Source organism: Peromyscus californicus, unplaced genomic scaffold (genome assembly GCF_007827085.1).
Source record: "Peromyscus californicus insignis strain IS unplaced genomic scaffold, ASM782708v3 Scaffold_8__1_contigs__length_139910024, whole genome shotgun sequence".
Taxonomy (NCBI): domain Eukaryota; kingdom Metazoa; phylum Chordata; class Mammalia; order Rodentia; family Cricetidae; genus Peromyscus; species Peromyscus californicus.
Window position 1 is genome coordinate 117,720,431 of NW_026294606.1, and position 18,510 is coordinate 117,738,940.

The following is an 18,510-nucleotide window of genomic DNA, read 5'->3' on the forward strand; positions in this document are numbered from 1 at the left end:
TCTCTGCTCCAAGTCTAAACAGCCAGTGGCTGTTCTGCTCCTGTTCTTTTCCAACACACAATCCATTCCTGGGTAACTGAACCAGAGAGAACTCTGAGTTGAGGGGGTAGTGGGAGCCAGGGAGAACGGTCCTGTGCTGAAAGGTTCCTGTCTAAGACTCTCCTGCTGAGTGTTTTCTGTGATCTAATGCCCAAGTCCTCACTCCTCACTAGTCAGGCTTCTGTTGCTGTGACAAATACCTGGTGGAAAACAACTTAACTGGTGGAAGGCTTCATTTTGGCTCAAGCCTTCAGAGCTTCGAGTCAGTGATAGACTGGCTCCATTGGTTGGGACCTTGTCTTAGTGTTCTGTTGCTGTGAAGAGACACCATGACCATGACAACTCTTTTTTTCTTTTTTTTTTTTTTAGTTTTGGGATATGACCTTTATTGAGCTTATCCACCAGAGTGGAAATAATGTCTGTACAAAACCAAATGTTTGCTACTATAACTTCTGCATCACAATTAAAATCCAAACAGTTTTTTAAAAACAGTCAACTCAATCAAAACCCACTACTTCAGAATCAATAGCTTCTTTGAAGCCACAGTAACACTTAAATATGGTTAAGACTCAAATGCAGAAATTTGGTTGGTTGGAAGGTTAATTAAGCCTCCAACTTGCTCAAATAGAATTACAAAAAGGCAAAATTGTGTTTTTCACAGAGATACAGTCCACTGGAATCACCGACACTGGACAGCTGTTAAGAATATTTAGAGTCCTGAGATAATAAGGAATCCAGGCATCCTTAGCCGTCTTCTGTTGTCCTTTCTTCCCAGTCAGAGACTTGTGGATGTGTGGGAGGACACCACCACCAGCAATTGTAGCCTTGATCAGAGAGTCCAATTCTTCATCTCCACGAATAGCAAGTTGCAAGTGACAAGGGGTAATACGCTTTACCTTCAAGTCTTTTGATGCATTTCCTGCCAACTCTAGTACCTCTGCGGTGAGGTACCCCAGGATGACTGCGCTGTACACAGCGGCGGGCAGTTGCGCCCACACGTCCGTGGCTAGTTGTCTTAGATTTCAGGTGTCGAATACAGCCCACAGGGAACTGCAAGCCGGCTCGCTGCGAGCGGGAAACCGCCTTTGTCTTGGCCTTTCCGGAGTCCTTTCCAGCTTTACCTCTAGCCATCTCGGACCGTGCTGCAAATCGGACAAGAGAGGAAGAGACGAGGCCAGGCAGACGCACAGCGAGATCCTGGCGCCCACCCCTCTGTTGTACCATGATTCAAACTGTGCCCCCATGGCAACTCTTATAAGGGAAAACATTTAATTGGGGCTCCCTTATAGTTCAGAAGGTTAGTCCATTATCTTCATGGTGAGAAGCATGACAGCATGCTGGCAGTCATGGTGCCGGAGAAGGAGCTGAGAGTCCTACATGTGGATCCACAGGCAACAGAAGGAGACTGTGTGCCACACTGGGCGGGGCGAAGCTTGAGCATATAAGATCTCAATGCCTGCCTCCACAGTGACACACTTCCTCCAACAAGGCCACACCTACTTCAACAAGGCCACACCTCCTAATAGTATCACTCCCTATGGGCCAAGCATTCAAACACATGGGTCTTTGGGGGCCATATCTATTTAAACCACCACAGGCCTGTGGTTAGGTAGAGCCTGGTGGCAGTGAACATCTGGTAGAGCAAAGCAGTTCAGCTTGTGGTAGACGACATGCTTACATTAGTAGGATTCCGCCTTTTGCTTTGTTCCATCCTCACCTTGCCCTAGCCTATTACTTCCCCTACTGTTATTCACATTCAGGGCAAGTGGTCTTCCCTCAGTTGCTGTCCTGCATGGCAATTGTCCCTGGAAACACCCTAATAGGCACACCTCTGAATGTTCCTTATGAATCTCTTATGTGTGTTTCAATCTTTTCAACTTGACACTCAAGATTAACCATCACAGCAGGAGACTAGTGACTTCTTCCTGGAAACAGGACATCCCAAGAGGAAAGACCCACAGATTTCAGCATGAAATGGCTAGTCCCTGCTCAGTAACTGCACCTCGCATCATGTCAACCGCCAGAAAGCCCTACACATGCACTCAGGGCTCACAGTAACACCATAACACTGCTTCCCATGTGAAAACATGGCCTACCATCAGCAGGCATAACCACGCCCTGTACCTGCAAACCTAACAGAGCTGAGTATCAGTGACAGGGACACAGCAGAATGAAAACAGTCATCAGTCGGGTCAGAAGATCAGCCCCAGGAGTTACATAGAAAGTAGAACAAAACAAGAATACAAGCCAGGTGCGGTGGGGTGCACCTGCAATCCCAGCACTTAGGAGCCTGGGGCAGGAAGGTGAAGAGTTCAAAGCAAGCCGGGTCTGCAAAGTGAGACTCTGTGTGTACATATCTAAAAAGTCCAGTGGAGAAAATGAGAGGCATAGCATGTGACATTCAACTAAAGCAAAACTTTGCATCTCTTTGGAGGTGTTGCAGACCCTTCTGACAATCTGGTAAAGCCTTTGGATCCCTTTTCAGTTTTTTTTGTTGTTGTTTAAAAAAAGTCATTTTCAACATCAATAGGTTTTCTTTTTAGAACAGATTTAGGTTTATTGAAAAGTGGAAGGGAGGAGATGAGAGGGATAAAAACAGAGTGATATTTTAACATATACTAAATGCATGGGAGCCAAATTCATTGCAATAATCGACAACACAGTGATACGTTAATGTGAGGTTTTAAGGGGACACATCAGATCTAGAAGCAATCTCCTGTGACTGTGGAATAGCGGCGTACAACAATAATGTATAAGAAGCTCGAATTAGTACGTAATCAAAGGAAATATCTCACGTCTTCATGGTGACTAGGAGAGTAGGTTTAATCATATATTTGTTCAACTTTGTAACTTTGAAAACTATATATGCATATCAGTTTTAGAAAGAACAACAATTAGTTTGGCAAATAATTAGGAAGCACAACTTTATTTTTAATCAGACAGAAGAGGCTGGGGAAAACAAATTTAGTGAGAGCCTCGAAGGGAAGATGGGTAAACAACTTCAAAACAAAAAATTCGGTTTGCCTGGCACTTTACAGTTTGCATTGTGCCATTTCACACATTCTTATCTGTGATTCTCACAATGACCTCTAAGAAGGGGAACAGTGATTATTAGTACATCACTTTATAAATCAGACACTGAGGCAAGAATCAAAATCAAGTCCTCGGACTTGATCAAGTGAGCCCAATAGGCCAGGGAATAAGGAACTTCCATCCGTCATAGGGATGCTCAGGGTCTCAGGAGCCTATAGCCAACACTCATAGAAAGTGGGGCTGCTATCTGAGACTCAACTCTCAGGCCAGAAGTAAAGATTTAGAGGAGCTGTTGAACACAAATCACTTGAGACAGGCCAGACCTAGGAGACAGAAGCCCAGAGACTTTCAGAGGACTTCTCTTTGCCACGGTCGCAGGCTGGTGTAGTACCTGTGGTTATTTCCAAGATCCCACCAGCAACCTCTTTCCCCATTGCCCTTGTCTTTGCTGAGGTGGCAGCTGCCGAAGGTCTTGTTTCAAACATCCACATTGCCTCGGCAAACCTGTCAGTAATGATGTCTGGCTTCCTTTTTCACACAGTTGGGCCAAGACTGGTGTGACATCCCTGGGCACAACGATTCTCCAAAGGGAGGTGCACAGAATCAAGGCTTAATTGGGTGCTTCTTGTGGAGTCTCTCAGTTGGAGGTAGAAAGCTAGTTTTTCTTAGTTCTGAGACATTAAGCATTTGTCTAGAGTTGCTAGGAGCTATTTTCTCTGGTATATGGAGAAAAATTCTCTGATGTAAAATAGAATGATATTAAAATAGATACAGTGAAAATGAGGTGGAGAAAGGAGAGAGAGAGAGAGAGAGAGAGAGAGAGAGAGAGAGAGAGAGAGAGAGAGAGAGAGAGAATGGACATACTTATCTCTGGGGAACTAGGGAGAGGAGAACAAATAGGGAAGAGAAGAAGGATTTCTGGTTCTGGTTCCTTACTGGGTTTCATTTCCCATTCTGAGGTTTGGTTTCTGGAATTTCTTCCTTCATTATGTGAGTCAATTTAGTGTCTTTTGCACCCAATAAAGCCAACAAGCAATTCCTCTTTCTTAAATGAAGTTGTCGCTTCCTTGTGAGCCAGGGTCCTGGCTACTCATCGGGAGTACCTAGGCATTGTCAGATGTCAGCATGTGCTTCCAGCCCCCCCCCCCCCCCCCCCCCCCCCCCCCCCCGTCTTATTAAGGCCTCCACTGCTCAGGAAATCCTGCATCTGGAGATTCCCCCTCCAATCTCCCCAGAGCCTCCCTATGCACTCTTTCTGTAGAGCTGTGCCTGGACTTCCTTTCCAGATCCCAAAGTGCCATTTGTTCATTCATCCATCGTATTAATCACGTTCCTCATTGTTGTGGCCCAACAGCTGACAGAATGTGTGAACTAGAAAGATGGGTTTACTTTGGCTCCAAGTTTGAAGGTGTAGTCCATCATGGCGGGGAAGGAATGGTAGCAGGAGTTTGACACGGCTGGTCACGTGTTTCCTTGGTCAAGAAGCAGAACAGGATGAACTCTGAGGCTTGGCTGGCTTCCTCCTTTCCACTTTTTTTTTTTTTTTTTTTTTTTTTTTTTTTTGGGTTTTCGAGACAGGGTTTCTCTGTGCAGCTTTGCGCCTTTCCTGGGACTCACTTGGTAGCCCAGGCTGGCCTCGAACTCACAGAGATCCGCCTGCCTCTGCCTCCCGAGTGCTGGGATTAAAGGCGTGCGCCACCACCGCCCGGCTCCTTTCCACTTTTTATCAGTCCAGGACCTCAGCTCGTGGGATGGTGCCTCTCAAATTCAAGGTGAATCTTCCCTCTACTGTTGCAACTCTCTGGAGATTCTTTCAATGGCACGGCCAGAGGTGTGTCTCCCATGTGATTTCAAGTCTGGTCAACTGACATGAACATTAATTATCGTATCCACTAAGTGTTTAACAGAGCACAAATTTGATGGAAACAGAAACCAGCAGAGTGGACAAGGACATGACTGACTATGGGTCACTGTAAAAGGTAATTCATTTCTTAAAAACAAATGGAAAGTCAGGGAGAAGAAACGGCCGTTCTGGTGAGGTCTGGAAACCCCTATAGGTGTTGCAGATGGGTAAGAGGTGAGCTTCTGCCAATGGAGTGGAAGAAAAGCATGCAGATTTGATGCTAGGTGTGTTTTCTCTTGCAGGGAAGCCTGATACTAGCAGAAGGTTTGACTTGTGGAGTGTGGTGGGGAGGCTCTGAGAAGCCTGGTTTTCATGCCCTGCTATCCAGCCAGGCCATCTTGTCACCTACTCTCAGCTACAGTGCTGAGGGTGGAGGAAGGATTTTCAACAGCTGTCTTCATGGTACATGGATTTTCCCATCCTCAGCCTGAGATACTGGATTGATTACACAGTGGTTTTAGACCTGGGAAGACAGGGAGGCTTATGGAGACAGACTTGCGAGTGTCATCATGGACAGAATTCAATCAAGGTCATGTGTTTCTTCCACACCAAGACTGGTGGCATCTTTGTGGATGTGTCTGCTTGGGGCTAGGTGAGGGCGGGGACCAGTGCTGGCTTATGGGGGTGCTTGGCAGCATGTTTGCCTTTGGGGGACTTGTGTGCTACCTGCAGCAGGAACCTGTCCTCTGTCCCAGATCTTCCTTCCATTAGAATTTGTCCATAGGAAAATCTAGACTTTCCCTCCATGGTACTACTTCTTTGTATCAATTCAGTGGGTTAAGATTAGCCAGCTTCTCACGAGGGAAGAAAGAGAGCTCCAGTTTTCCTTAGCCTGGGGAAGAAAGACTTTGACTTTCATGTTGTCTATCTACTTAGAAAGCTTTCTTCTGTAGGATAATTTGATATAGGTAGAGAGATTACTTTACCAACATGGTCAGAAACTAAAATCCCCTAAATAAATAGGTTTGTAGTTCTTTCTTATTGTTTTTAAACAAACAAACAAACAAACAAACCATAAACCAGAATAAAACCAGAAAAATCTCTCTGCCACTCTTAGACTTTCAATAACGAAATTGGTTTGACCATAATCTAAGTCATCAAAATCTGTTCCTTCTAGTCTGAACATAGTAGCAAATATGAATTTATCAAATATCTTCTGCCTCACCTTGATTTCTATGTCCTGAAAACCTGTGGCTATATACCCTTGCCAATAAAAAAAAAAACTCAACATAGTTATGTGTTTAAAGTAAAAGAATAGTCTCCAAAACCCAGTCCAAAGCCCACTTCCTCCAGGAAGCCTTCTGAGCAGGAAGTAGTGATCAAGATGGTGAGAAACAACCGACAGTCTATTGTGTCCCGAGTTCTGTGTGCACTCTGAAGTTACCAGGAAACAACAACAACAATAACAACAACAGTAATTATGACAATGATGAATTCAGAGGCTAATGAATCACAAAACTAAGAAAGTTTAGATTTAAGCTTCAGGCTCCCTCACTTGCATAATCCTCCAGCAGTGTATTTACATGGTCTTGTGTTTTGTGAACATTGCCAAAGACAAATATTTCCACTCAAGTCAGAGGTCCACTGTCTCTTTTCATGTCAACTTTCCTCTTTTCAACGTATATTTCTATTGTGTGGCTTTGTAGTGGCCATTGCATATTCACTGTACTCCTAAGCAGAAGTGGAAGCTGCATTAGTTTGGGTTTAGTGGATATACTTGTGTCATCTAGGGAAATTCCCACTGTCCTCTGGGCTAAGTCATCCAGTGCAAAGAAGCAAGGCCATCAGCAAGTGATGAGCACTGTTCTCTCAGAATGAACCGAAGATTAACCGCATCATAAGAAGATCCGAGGTACTCTGAACTCTCTTAGCTCACATGGAAAAGGGACTCCTGAGAGAATTTTCCATATTTGACCACAGCCCTAAAAATGGATAACTCACTATAAATAACAAGTTGTAATTTTTTTCTGAACTGTGTCAAAAATAAGAAAGTGAATTTGGCTAGCTAGGCTAGATAAAGGGGCTGGGCTGGCTTTGTGTTTTTTGTTTTTCTGTTTATTAATAGAAAAAAAATCCACAAAATTATTGCCATATGAAGGAATGGTCGGAAGTATAAAAACAGAGTAAAATGCATTATGAAGGGACATCAGGCAGGTCATTAGCAAGAGCGTTACCCTCTAGGTTTTATAAAGTGTGGCATTTATCAGCTTTGAAAAGTTGCACCATGGTCTCTTTTCTCTTTCTGAATGAGTAAGAACTTTCATTCTTAAGTTGGCACTCATAGCTCTCCTGGTACTTCATCCAGATCAGGCTCTACACAGCTGGACCTACCCCTAGAGGAAGCTTGGGGAAGGCAGAGGCTGTGGGGTTTCTCTCTCATTAGTCAATCATCTGGAAAGACCTACAGATAGTCTGGTCCTAAAATGTGTTTTGCGTCAATGGTAAGAGCGTGTCTTGAGACTCCTTCATCCTTAAATATCCATTCCCGTTTTACTAAAGCTGGAAAACACTGTAGGTGAAGGGGTAACGAGGAGGACTGCACGCTGCCTACCTCAGTTCCCAGAGGTTGCTGGCTTTCTCGGATCAAAGTTAGGTTGCTAGTCCAAACCATCCCATACCTTCAAGGAGAAAAGTAAACCCCCTTTTTCTGATTAGTTTTTGAGTTTCAGTGGGATAAAAGTCCCCTTCATGGATTATTAACTTTGGAAGACAGAGCATCCTTATGGTGGTTTGAATGAAAATGGCCCCCATAGACTTATGGAAAGTGGCACTATTAGGAGGTGTGGCCTTGTTGGAGGAAGTGTGTCATTGGAGCTGGGCTTTGAGGTTTCAAGTGCTCAAGCTAGGCCAAGGGTTTCTTTCTGCCTGCTGCCTGCAGATCAAGATGCAGAACTCTCCGTGACCCTACAGCAGCCAGGGTCTGTGTTGATGTTCATGGCTTCAGTAACCACTGAAAGCCATGCAGGAGGTGCCTGGGGTCCGGTCAAACACCTGAGTCCATGTTGGTGTCTAAGAGCCATGTTGCCCGCCAGGGCCATGCTGATCTGATTTGCTTGTGCTGCCACCCAGCGCCATTATGACATCCAGTCCTGGGCTTCAGCATAGGGCCATTTCTGGGTCTATGGCCCTACTGTAGCCAGGATCATTGTTGTTATCCATGACTCCTATTACCACCAAAGGCCATGTAAATACTCAGGGTCTATGCCACCACTTGAGGCCATGTTGGCATCTGAGGGTCATGCTGCAGCTGGAGCCATACAGATCTGATTGGCCTGTGCTGCCATAAGGTATCATGGTGACATCTGGGACCAGGCTGCAGCTGAGGGTCATGTCTGGGTCTGTGTCTCTAGTGCAGCCAGGATCTTTGATGGTGCCTGTGGCTCCTGATACCAACCTGGGGCAGCCATGTTGCTGTCTGAGGATCACACTGCCACTGGGGTCATGCCTATTTGAGTGATCTGCTCTGCCACCTGGGGCTGTGGTAACATCTGTGCTTGGGCTGCAGGATCATGGCCATGGTCCTACCACAGAAGGGGGTCTGTGTTGATGTCTGTGGCCCATTTTGCCACCAAAGGCCACACAGATGCTGGGGTCTAGGCTGAAACTTATGGCCATGTTGGTGTCCCAGGGCTATGCTACCCCCAGGGCCAGGCTGATCTGAGTGGCCTGCACTGCCACCCAGGGCCATGGTGTCATCTGGGCCAGGGCTGCTGCAGTGATCCTGCTGCAGATGGGGGTCTGTGTTGATGTTCATGGTCCGTGTTACCACAGGGGGGCCATAGGAACCATGCATGTTGAAATCTAAGGGCTGTGCTGAGCTGGCCCCACCCTTCACTGGCCCTGCCTCTTGCTCAACACTACATCAGGAGAGCTATCCCCACCCTTGATGGGAGAGTTGGCTCCTGCACTAGGAAGTGATGGCCCAACTCCTCATCATGGGCATGGGAGATCTGACCTCAATGGCATGGGAGAGCTGGCTCTGCCTCTCAACTGAGGAGGGAGGTCCCAGTGGCCTGGACTGACCAGCTTAGCTACCACCCAGGCCCACATCCTGGGCCATAACATCTATGACCTGCTAGAGCATGTGATAGCCACAAGATCTCCATGACTCAGAGCAACAGCAGCATATCCAAGAGGAATTTTGGTGAGGGTCCAGTGATGAAGATGTGTCAGAGGCCGGAGGCCTTGAACCAGACCAATGACTCACTGCATGAGCATTTGTGGGTGGGGCTGACTGGACAAAAGGGTATATTGTGTGCCACACCTCAGCTCCCAATGCCACTAGGACAAATGGAAAGGTATTGGAGAGGTGGGAAAGATGGAGAAGTGAGGTGTTTTTTGTTTGTTTTGTTTTTAATTAATTTTGGGGGGGCAGTTCTTTTGGTGGGATGCTGCAGGGGTGAAGCCCAGATATGAAGGGACTGGAAAATGTGTGGGATTGGGGTACATGAAGTGAAATTCCCAAAAAAATCAATAAAGAATTATGTTATAAAATCAAAAAGATGTAGACCTCTCAGCTACTTCTCCAGTACCATGTCTGTCTGCATGCTGCCATGCTTCCTGCCATGATGATAATGAATTAAACCTCTGAACTGTAAGCCATCACCAATTAAATATTTTCATTTCTAAGACTTGCCATGGTCATGGTGTCTCTTCAATCAATAGAAACTCTAACAAAGTCAGAAGTTGGTACCAGAGGCTAGGGTATTGCTTTGATAGGCCTGATGCTTTTGTTTGGAAGAATGTGGACTTTGGGATTTTGGATTAGGAAAGCAGTTGAATGCTTTAAGTGGAGCTTAGTGAAACATACTAGTAGGAGCATGGGAGACAGTGGTGCTGAGGGTGATTTGAACTGTGGGGACCTGGCTCAGGAGGTCTCAGAGAAGACTATTAGTTATGTGGCCTAGAGGCAATTCTTGTGATATTTTGGCAAAGAATGTGGCTGCTTTTTGCCCTTCTTCAAAAAATCTGCTGGAGGCTAAATTAAAGCATTTTGAATTAACAACTTTGTTAGAAAAGATTTCTAGATAGCTTGGTGTTGGATATGTTGCTTGATGATTAGTGGCCATGCTTGTGCAGACCTATAATGAAAAGGAGCAAGCCAGGAAGCCGCATCCTCCATGGCCTCTGCATCCGCTCCTGCTCCCAGGTTCCTTCCCTGTTTGAGTTCTTGTCCTGGCTTCCTTCAGTGATGAACTACAGTGTCGAAGTGTAACCCTTTCCTCCCCAACTTGCTTTGGTCATGGTGTTTCATCACAGCAACAGAAACCCTAACTAAGACACTTGTGTATCCATCTTCTAATGTAGACAGGGCTGGTCTTACCAAATAGGAGTTCCTCCACATATGATGTGAATTGATTGAGAAGGGAAAAGTGCAGCCATTTATCTGAAAATGTTCCCCTCCATTGGTGGTAACTAAATATCTTTATACTCAAATCTTTATATACTGTCTTAAAATATTAATGACTTCAAAGAGGTCAAGCTTACCCATCAGATGGAACATTTCTCTCCGTGCTTTGACAAGGTGTCCCCAGTCCAATGAATTCCCCCACCCCAGTTCAGGGAAAGGATGAAGTCCATAGAAATCTTAGCTTTTTCCTTATGGATTCCTCTTACTAGCTTAGCAGTAGCAGATGGTCAAGCCTGAGAAGAGAAAATAGGAACTGGCCATGTTTACGCTTTTCCACCTACCATCTCTTATAACAATCTAACTCATTAGAATTATAGTCCAGTTCTCCAGCAGATGAGATAGGAGGTGAGGTTCTCCTCAGTCCTATGTCTTCCAAACTCCCAAATCTATGTTACCAGTAACCCAGTGGTCCTTTTCATACCTTTATGATTGCATTCATCAGGACGAATCATTTGTGATTGTAACTACACATAAATGTCTAGAACCCCACAGATGGGTAGCTTTCAGATTTCAGTCTCTTCCCACTGATGTTTAACTGGGCTTATTTATATGAAGGGTACATAATGTAGGAATGCCATGAAGAAATAGCCTCCCTCAGAGAGGTAGCATAAGGTGGCTAATGGCATGCATGCTTGCATGATTACTTTGCTAATTTTTTGTGCTCTCAGTTTCTCATCTATGAAATCAGTTTATAACTCTGTGAGTCAACTGCTGGTTTGTCTGTGAGTCCATCCCTGCGTTTTTCTGTTCTCTTGGGAGAGTTTATTTCTCTGGACCTCTTGTCACATGACCCCTTATATTGGGGAGTATTATTTTAAGGTGTGTTACTTTTGTTTATGTTGCATTTGTTTAACTCTGTGAAGCAGTGTTACGGTGCCTGTCTAAAATACCTGATGGTCTAATAAAAAACTAAATGGCTAATGTCAAGGCAGGAGAAAAGATAGGTGGGGCTGGCAGGGAGAGAGAATATATAGGAGAAATCTGGGAGGGAAAAGGAAGGAGAAGTAACCAGAAAAGGAGAAGGGCTCCAGGGGCCAGCCACCCAGCTACACAGCAAGCCATGGAGTAAGAGTAAGATTTACAGAAGGAAGAGAACTGGAAAAGCCCAGAGGCAAATGATAGCTGGAATAATTTAAGGAAAGCTGGCAAGAAACAAGTCAAGCTAAGGCTGGGAATTTATAACTAAGAATAAGCCTCTGTGTATGATTTATTTGGGAGCTGGGTGGTGGGTCCCCAAAGGAGCAAAAACAAACACCACCACCCTTATATGGGGTTAGCCAATAGGAAGTCTTGACAGAAGGTAGGAGGGCAACAGAAGGGAAAGGCCAGATCTGTGGCCACACCATCCTGAGCATGCTGATCTCATAAGCTAAGTAGGACTGGGTCTGGTTAAGACTTGGATAGGAGGAAGAGAGATGGCAGGCATCCCATCTTCTCCTTCTTCTTCTTCTTCTTCTTCTTCTTCTTCTTCTTCTTCTTCTTCTTCTTCTTCTTCTTCTTCTTCTTCTTCTTCTTCTTCTTCTTCTTGTGGTATTCTGGCTGTAGTCTCCACCAGTGCCTACCAAACAGCCCTCCTCCACGGTCTCAATTCCTATGTGATGTCTTCGTGGCAGTTGTGGTTGATTTTGGTTGGTCCCAGCTTTTGGGCACTACAGACTTTATCTTCTTTCAATTGTCTGTCTAGCCTCAGGATTGAGGGCATCTTCTTCGTTTGCTGCTGTCCGAGCTGCCTCACAGCTTCAGGTCTCTCAGTATTTCTGTCACACGCACAACTGTGTCCCTGTATTCAGTGCTCTGTATTGGAAAGACATAAAGAGGTTTCTATTTTCCTGAAGGTAACTGAATAATTATTAAAGATAACAAATCCACAAGGAGGACTGAGCTAAGGTATGGAAATGTTTAATATTGTTCCAGAACACAGCAAGTGTCTAGTAGATAGCAAATGTCAACACTGACCTTCCTCATCAATGATTCAGAGAGTATTGTGCATGGATATTTTTTTCTTTTAATCTTAGTGGTTAAAATATGACATCACTTAGAGAAATCTGAAATGGTCACATCTGCTAGGAAAGACTACTGAGCATATCTAGCTCATATGCAGCCTCCAGTTTCCATAGAAACCAAGCAGAGAAAATTTGTTAAAGGAAGCCTAGAAAATAGGTAGATTCAGGTCTGTATGATTATTTCTCAAACCCTTTAGCACACAAGCAGGCTGCTATTACTATTATCTTATTGTTTACCTAATATCCTTTCTTTTGTAAGATGCAACAGACCCAGGGTTTTTTTTCTATGGGGAAGATGACATAAAGTGTAGGATTTCTTTGCCACAGCATAGTCCCTATCACAGCCCCAGTAGCAGTGATTCCAGGGCTACTATCATTGTGCTTATCTGTCACGTAGCTGGATAAATCCACCTCATTATCTTGTGACTGTTCAAATGTTGTTTATTGTTTTCTGTTAAGATCCAAGAGCAAAAAACTAAAATATTATGTTAAGCAAAATTCTTGACTGCAGGGGGACCAATTGAAATCCCAATTACCATCCTGGCTGTGAGAGCTCAGCTGGACTGGAAAATATTAAATTTCTCTGTGTTGGAGCGGGGAAGCAGGAAGGATTGTTGGGTCATTTGATTACAAGCCAAATCCTCAAAAATCCCTCTTTAGCCATCAGGGCTGGTGGCAGTAACAAGGGAGACAGCTCTGAGTCAGATCTGGCAGAATTTGAATCAATAACCAGGCAATCTTGCTTCAATTTCCAAGCAATTTTAAATCTTTCTCTTTCAAATGCCTTGAGGAGGAAGAGATTGAGGGAATGGGAGGGAAATGCAAACATCTAGAATACCAAGGTGAACTTCACTGTTCTGTCAAAAGATTCTTATGTGTCCCCAGAGGTATTCTCAGGACACAGGAAGACTGCGTTGTCCTGGGAACCAGCGGAAGGACCCTCTGCCTCCACAACAGCCTTCCTTGAGCAGTTTGTATGGCTAAGTGCATGCTTAGCTTAGCTGGTTAGAGCACAGAGAAAATAAAACACAGGCAATAAGGACTTCAGGGCTTGTGACTGGATTTCAACCTGGGGGGCAGAATGCGAGAGTAGACAGAGTTGTGGGCTTGCTGTTAGAGGCTCTGGGACAACCTCGCTGCTGTCACTTTCAAGCTGCGTGACCCTGAATAAATCATTTCATTCATTTGTTTATTTTTCACGAGTGACTTGGGATGGAGTGCGTGGCTCAGCACAAATATTGGCAGAAATCAGAAGGGCTTGCTTGGCGAGCACACGATGCTCACACAAATGTTGGAACACTGGTGAGACAGCACTGAGAATGGTACTACTGCAACAAAGACATTGTGTCAACAGCCCATGAAACCCTTTCCTTGTGAGCTGCCTATAGAAGAGGGTGAGGGGGAACTGATTTCTTTTTCTTTTTTTCAATGGCAGTGAAGGGGACTCTAAGTCAGAACCACAAAATCTGTCCCTCCTGCATGGCCTCTCTGCAGCCCCCACTAGGCTGAGTTGCTATTGGCTATCTTTAATTGTTCTAGGATGATTTTCTTGTCCATGCTTTCTGGAGTTACAGATAAGAACGCTGGATGTAGCTGGAGTCTTTGAAGGCATCCAGCAGTTTCTCTGTGCTCTTCATTCCTAACAGTAACCTAAACACCAAATGCTCTCTCACTGGACTGTTGTTTTTTCAAGAAAGACATGTCTGCTTTATGACTGAGTTAAAAATGTAGAACTTCACATAGAATTCAGGAGCGAAGACTCCATCAGGCTGACCTTGGTTGCCATGACATCCAGACGGCCATTTAACCCACTCCAAGAAGAGTCATCCCAAAGGGGGCAGAGGTAAATCTCAAATGTACTATCATTTATGTTCCTTCATGGTGAAGATCTCTACAATTGCTGGTGAGCTAATCCTCCCAACAGGCCTGAGCCGGCAAATCAATACTATTATCCCCTTTAGTGCACAGTATTATTACCCACTTTCAGGCTCATTATCTACCAGCCAATTATTCCATCTTTAAAGTCCCATCAGTGTCATATTGGAGCAATGCCCACTTTGTGGTTGTGACTTTGTGTTATCCATGAAACACTAAAATTGCTCTGACAAGATCAAGTGAGGCCAGAATTCAGGTAGGTGATATAAGAAACCGTGGGAGGCTGAATAACATCAGAGTTTAAGGAGTCTGTTCAAGGTGCCTCGGGCAGCAAGCCAGGGAACTAGACCACCTGCCTACTCGCCCAATGACCTTGAAACATCCCTTCTTTCTGAGATCCTGATAGTGACTCTGTAGAATGGGAAACTACCCTAACTTTAGTTTTTTTGTTTTCTTTTCTCTTTTACAGAATTGTTGGGGCAAAATGAGACTATTTCTTAGAAGAAATGCAGTGGAGAAGTGAAAGTGGCATGCATCTAAGCAACAAAAGAAAAGGAGCACTGTTCAGGTCATAGTGCAAACAGAGGAACTCGAGAATCAGTTTGGATGGATGGTTTAAAAGACATCCAAGTAGAGCTGGGCATGATGGGCAGGCCTGTAAGCACATCAATCTGATGGCAGAGGCATCTCTGTGAGTTCAAGGCCAGCCTGGTCTACATATTGAGTTCCAGGACAGCAAGGACTACATAGAGAGACCTTATCTCAAAAACAAACAAACAAATGAAACAAAATAAAAAGAAGAAAGTCTAATCATGAAGAATTTAAGACTGATTTGAAGTCTTTCAGTGAGACAAATGGCAAGGCCTCCTGGGCAGAATCTAAGGTCATGTGACCAACTCATCTCACTTGTATTAGGCTTTCCCAGGAAATCTGATGGCTCTTTGCCTATCATCAAGTCTAGAGCCCCCTGTCCTTACTCTCTCAGGACTGAGGATGTTCATGAAAACCTCAGAAATGATTTACCTAAGGGTGGAGCAGAAGATTCTTCATCCACATCTGGGTGAGTGCTAGGCCAGCACAGACTGAGCTACATCACCAGCCTTTTGGTGATTAGAATTTTACTTATTTATTTATTTACTTTTGAGACAGGGTATGTAGCTCTGGCTGGTGTGGAACTTTATAGGTAGATCAAGCTGGCCTCACATTCACAGAGGTCTACCTGCCTCTGTCTCCCAAATTTTGGGATTGAAGGTATCCAGTCCCTGGATGTTAGAATTCTTAATGGTCATCAAGCTCATTTTCTCTTCAAGACCATTCTGGGAGTTTCTCTTTTCAAGAAAGAAAATGAGATTTATAGTTGTTTCATAAACATATATATGATAAATATAGATATGATAAGATAAAAGGATAGATTATTGAACCTACTTTTAAAGAGCAACAACTTGTTTAAAATGTTTTACATTGGTATAGATTTTAGTTTATTGATACAAATTTAAAGTTAATTTTGTTATACTATGTATATATTTCTACTCTTGTTTAAGGAATTATGTTGATGTAACTCATTTAAATTGTAATGGATAATTAATAAATACAGATTAATTATTAGTCTTCTATGATAGTCAAACTTGTAACATGTTAGTTAAGTTTTCTAGGTGTACATAGATATATTTCAGATAGATAGGTAATCTTCAGATACTTCAAAGACCTACAAAATATGACATTTAAAATGTTTTAAAAATTCAGACTTTCTAGACAATGAGACATGTCTGCTCCTGACAGCACTGATTTACTTCAGGGAGGAGGATGGGCATCAAAACACTCCATATGGAGTTTATCTTCACCTTGACAAAAATAGCCATTTGTACAAGAAACTGTCCTGGACTGCTTAATCAATGCCATATTGAATGTAGACGATGGGAGTGGCCATACAAAACCCATAAAAAGGTGACCACTAAACTTTGCTTGACAAAATGGTCCTTTAGGTTCCTGCTTTACAGAGAAAACTGCCAGACATTCTACAAGACGCAGAGAGAAGTGACTGAGAGACTCTAGGCCTGTGGGCTAAAGACAGATGCCCCAACTTTACAAAAAAATTTTAGATGACTGTGCAGGCTGCCAGCTGTCTCTGTCTACTCTGACAAGACTCCCAAAAGTTGTTTGCATCTGTCTCCCATTTCTCAGTTAACATATCCTTTTAAGGTCCTTGATGTAGTTAAAGATAGATAGTTGTAATTTTCCTTAGTTATGATAAAAAAGTTAGATACAAACCTTAAACTCACAAATATAAGATAGACAAACTATTTTCTTAAATTTTGCCAAATACAAATAGACTAAATAACTATAATTCTTGCTTGATAATTGTTTTGTTATCTGTAATTTTACTATATAAAAGTTAAAACTTTCCTTTAAAAAAAAAAAGAAAAAGTACTATAGATATCACTCTATATAAATAAAATACTGATTGGCCAATAGCCAGACAAAAAATATAGACAAGACAAACAAACAAAATTCTAAAAAATAAAAGGCTAAGACAGAGAGACACTGCCAGCTGCCGTTATAAAAAACAAGATATAAGGTACCGATAAGCCACGAGCCACGTGGCAAGATATAGACTAATAAAAATAGGTTAATTTAAAATATAAAAACAATAAACAAAAAGCCTGCCACGGCCATACAGTTTATAAGTCTCTATATGTTTACTTGGTTGGGTCTGAGCCACTGTGGGACTAGTGGGTGAGAGAGATTTGTCCTGACCGTGGGCCAGGCAGGAAAACTTTAGCTATAATCTATGAAGAGGCTTATTACAGAATTAGGGGGTCAGAAAGTTCACTGTCAATAACAGCCTACTTTCCTTGGGTTGCCAACCTCTGCTTTTAGATAACTCTTGTGGTGAGTAGGAGGGAGATACGGAAGAATCCCTGGGAGCCAGCCTGCTAACTTGGCATGTGTAGCAATAACAAACCAAAGACCCTGACTCAAGGGTAGGAGGGAAGGACCAACAGCTGAGATGGTCCTCTGACCTCCAGGTGTATACCATGGCACAGGCACACTCACACATCAGTGCACACTCACTCACTCACACATACACATACACACACATGAATGCATACACATACAAACACACACATATACATGCACACATATGGATACACACAAAAAAGCAAACAAACAAAATGGATCTTAACTTCATTACCGATTTGAGCATTGTGTGTAATCACTAATATAGTCTATATTTATTTTGGAAGTTCTATATGTATATAACTTAATGTAGTCATTTGACTACTTGAGAGTACTATCTTGACCCTTCCATCATTCTCAATAAGGATTTTGGATCCAGTACCCATATTGTGGATGGTGGAGCTTAGGTCACTGAAGGCCTGTCCTGTCCTATGAGGTCAATGTGGCATTTCTGTGTGAAGCATAAACAAACTCTCTGTGAATGCCAGCTGTTTAGGGAACATAGATTAGCTGCATAAAGGTTCTGTCCTCCTAGGAAATGAGGAGTTGCCAAAGGTGGCATCCTTTTAGGACATCAGTCTCCGGGCCTTGAGATTGCTCTTCCTCTTCAATTCCATCCTGGTATCGAACATCCAGGGTCTCTGTTAGAGTCCATGGACTCCATCCAGTCTTGAAGCCCCTCTGAGTCTTTCTGGATAACTGTGGCTGGGGAGTTAAAGATTCCAAGTCAAAGGACATGGTAGAACCATTGTCTAGGCAACGATGGGAACCACAATGGGGTTGGAGGAAAAAATACGGGTTCTGCTGATAATCCCAAATGTCAAGTGATAACATGGAATCAGAGAGGTCACACAAGCTGTCACACAAACTCTGGGTTCCCAGTGAGTAGCTGGGATACATGTAGGTGGCCCGACCCTGGAGCTGGCCAGGGCTGGGAATCAGGACACTGACAGATGAATTCTCTTTCTCCTGCAGAGTAGCTGTTTTATGAGATAGGATCTCATGATGTTGCTCAGGTTAGCCTCAATTTTCTGAACTCAAGTGGGCCTCTTGCACTAGCACCCCCCCCCACACACACAAGTTCTGGGACTACTGGACTATTCATGTGCCTGGCCAGAGCAATATTTTTTTCAGATGTTCAAACCAAAATCTATAAGATTACAATCATATTGAAAATGGTTATGAAAATGTTTTTAAAACCCACAACTATATGATATAATAATGTGTGCTTAACATTATTTATCTTTGCATGTTGTGAATTGAATCTAGAATGCTAAGCATGTACTCTA

The 18,510-nt window shown here is 43.5% G+C and overlaps 1 pseudogene; it reads right to left on the reverse strand.

Annotated features, from left to right (window-relative positions):
* Positions 1-379: 379 nt before the first annotated feature.
* Positions 380-4,176, reverse strand: LOC128104490 (histone H2A.Z-like; annotated as a pseudogene).
* Between the last annotated feature and the right edge of the window lie 14,334 nt (positions 4,177-18,510).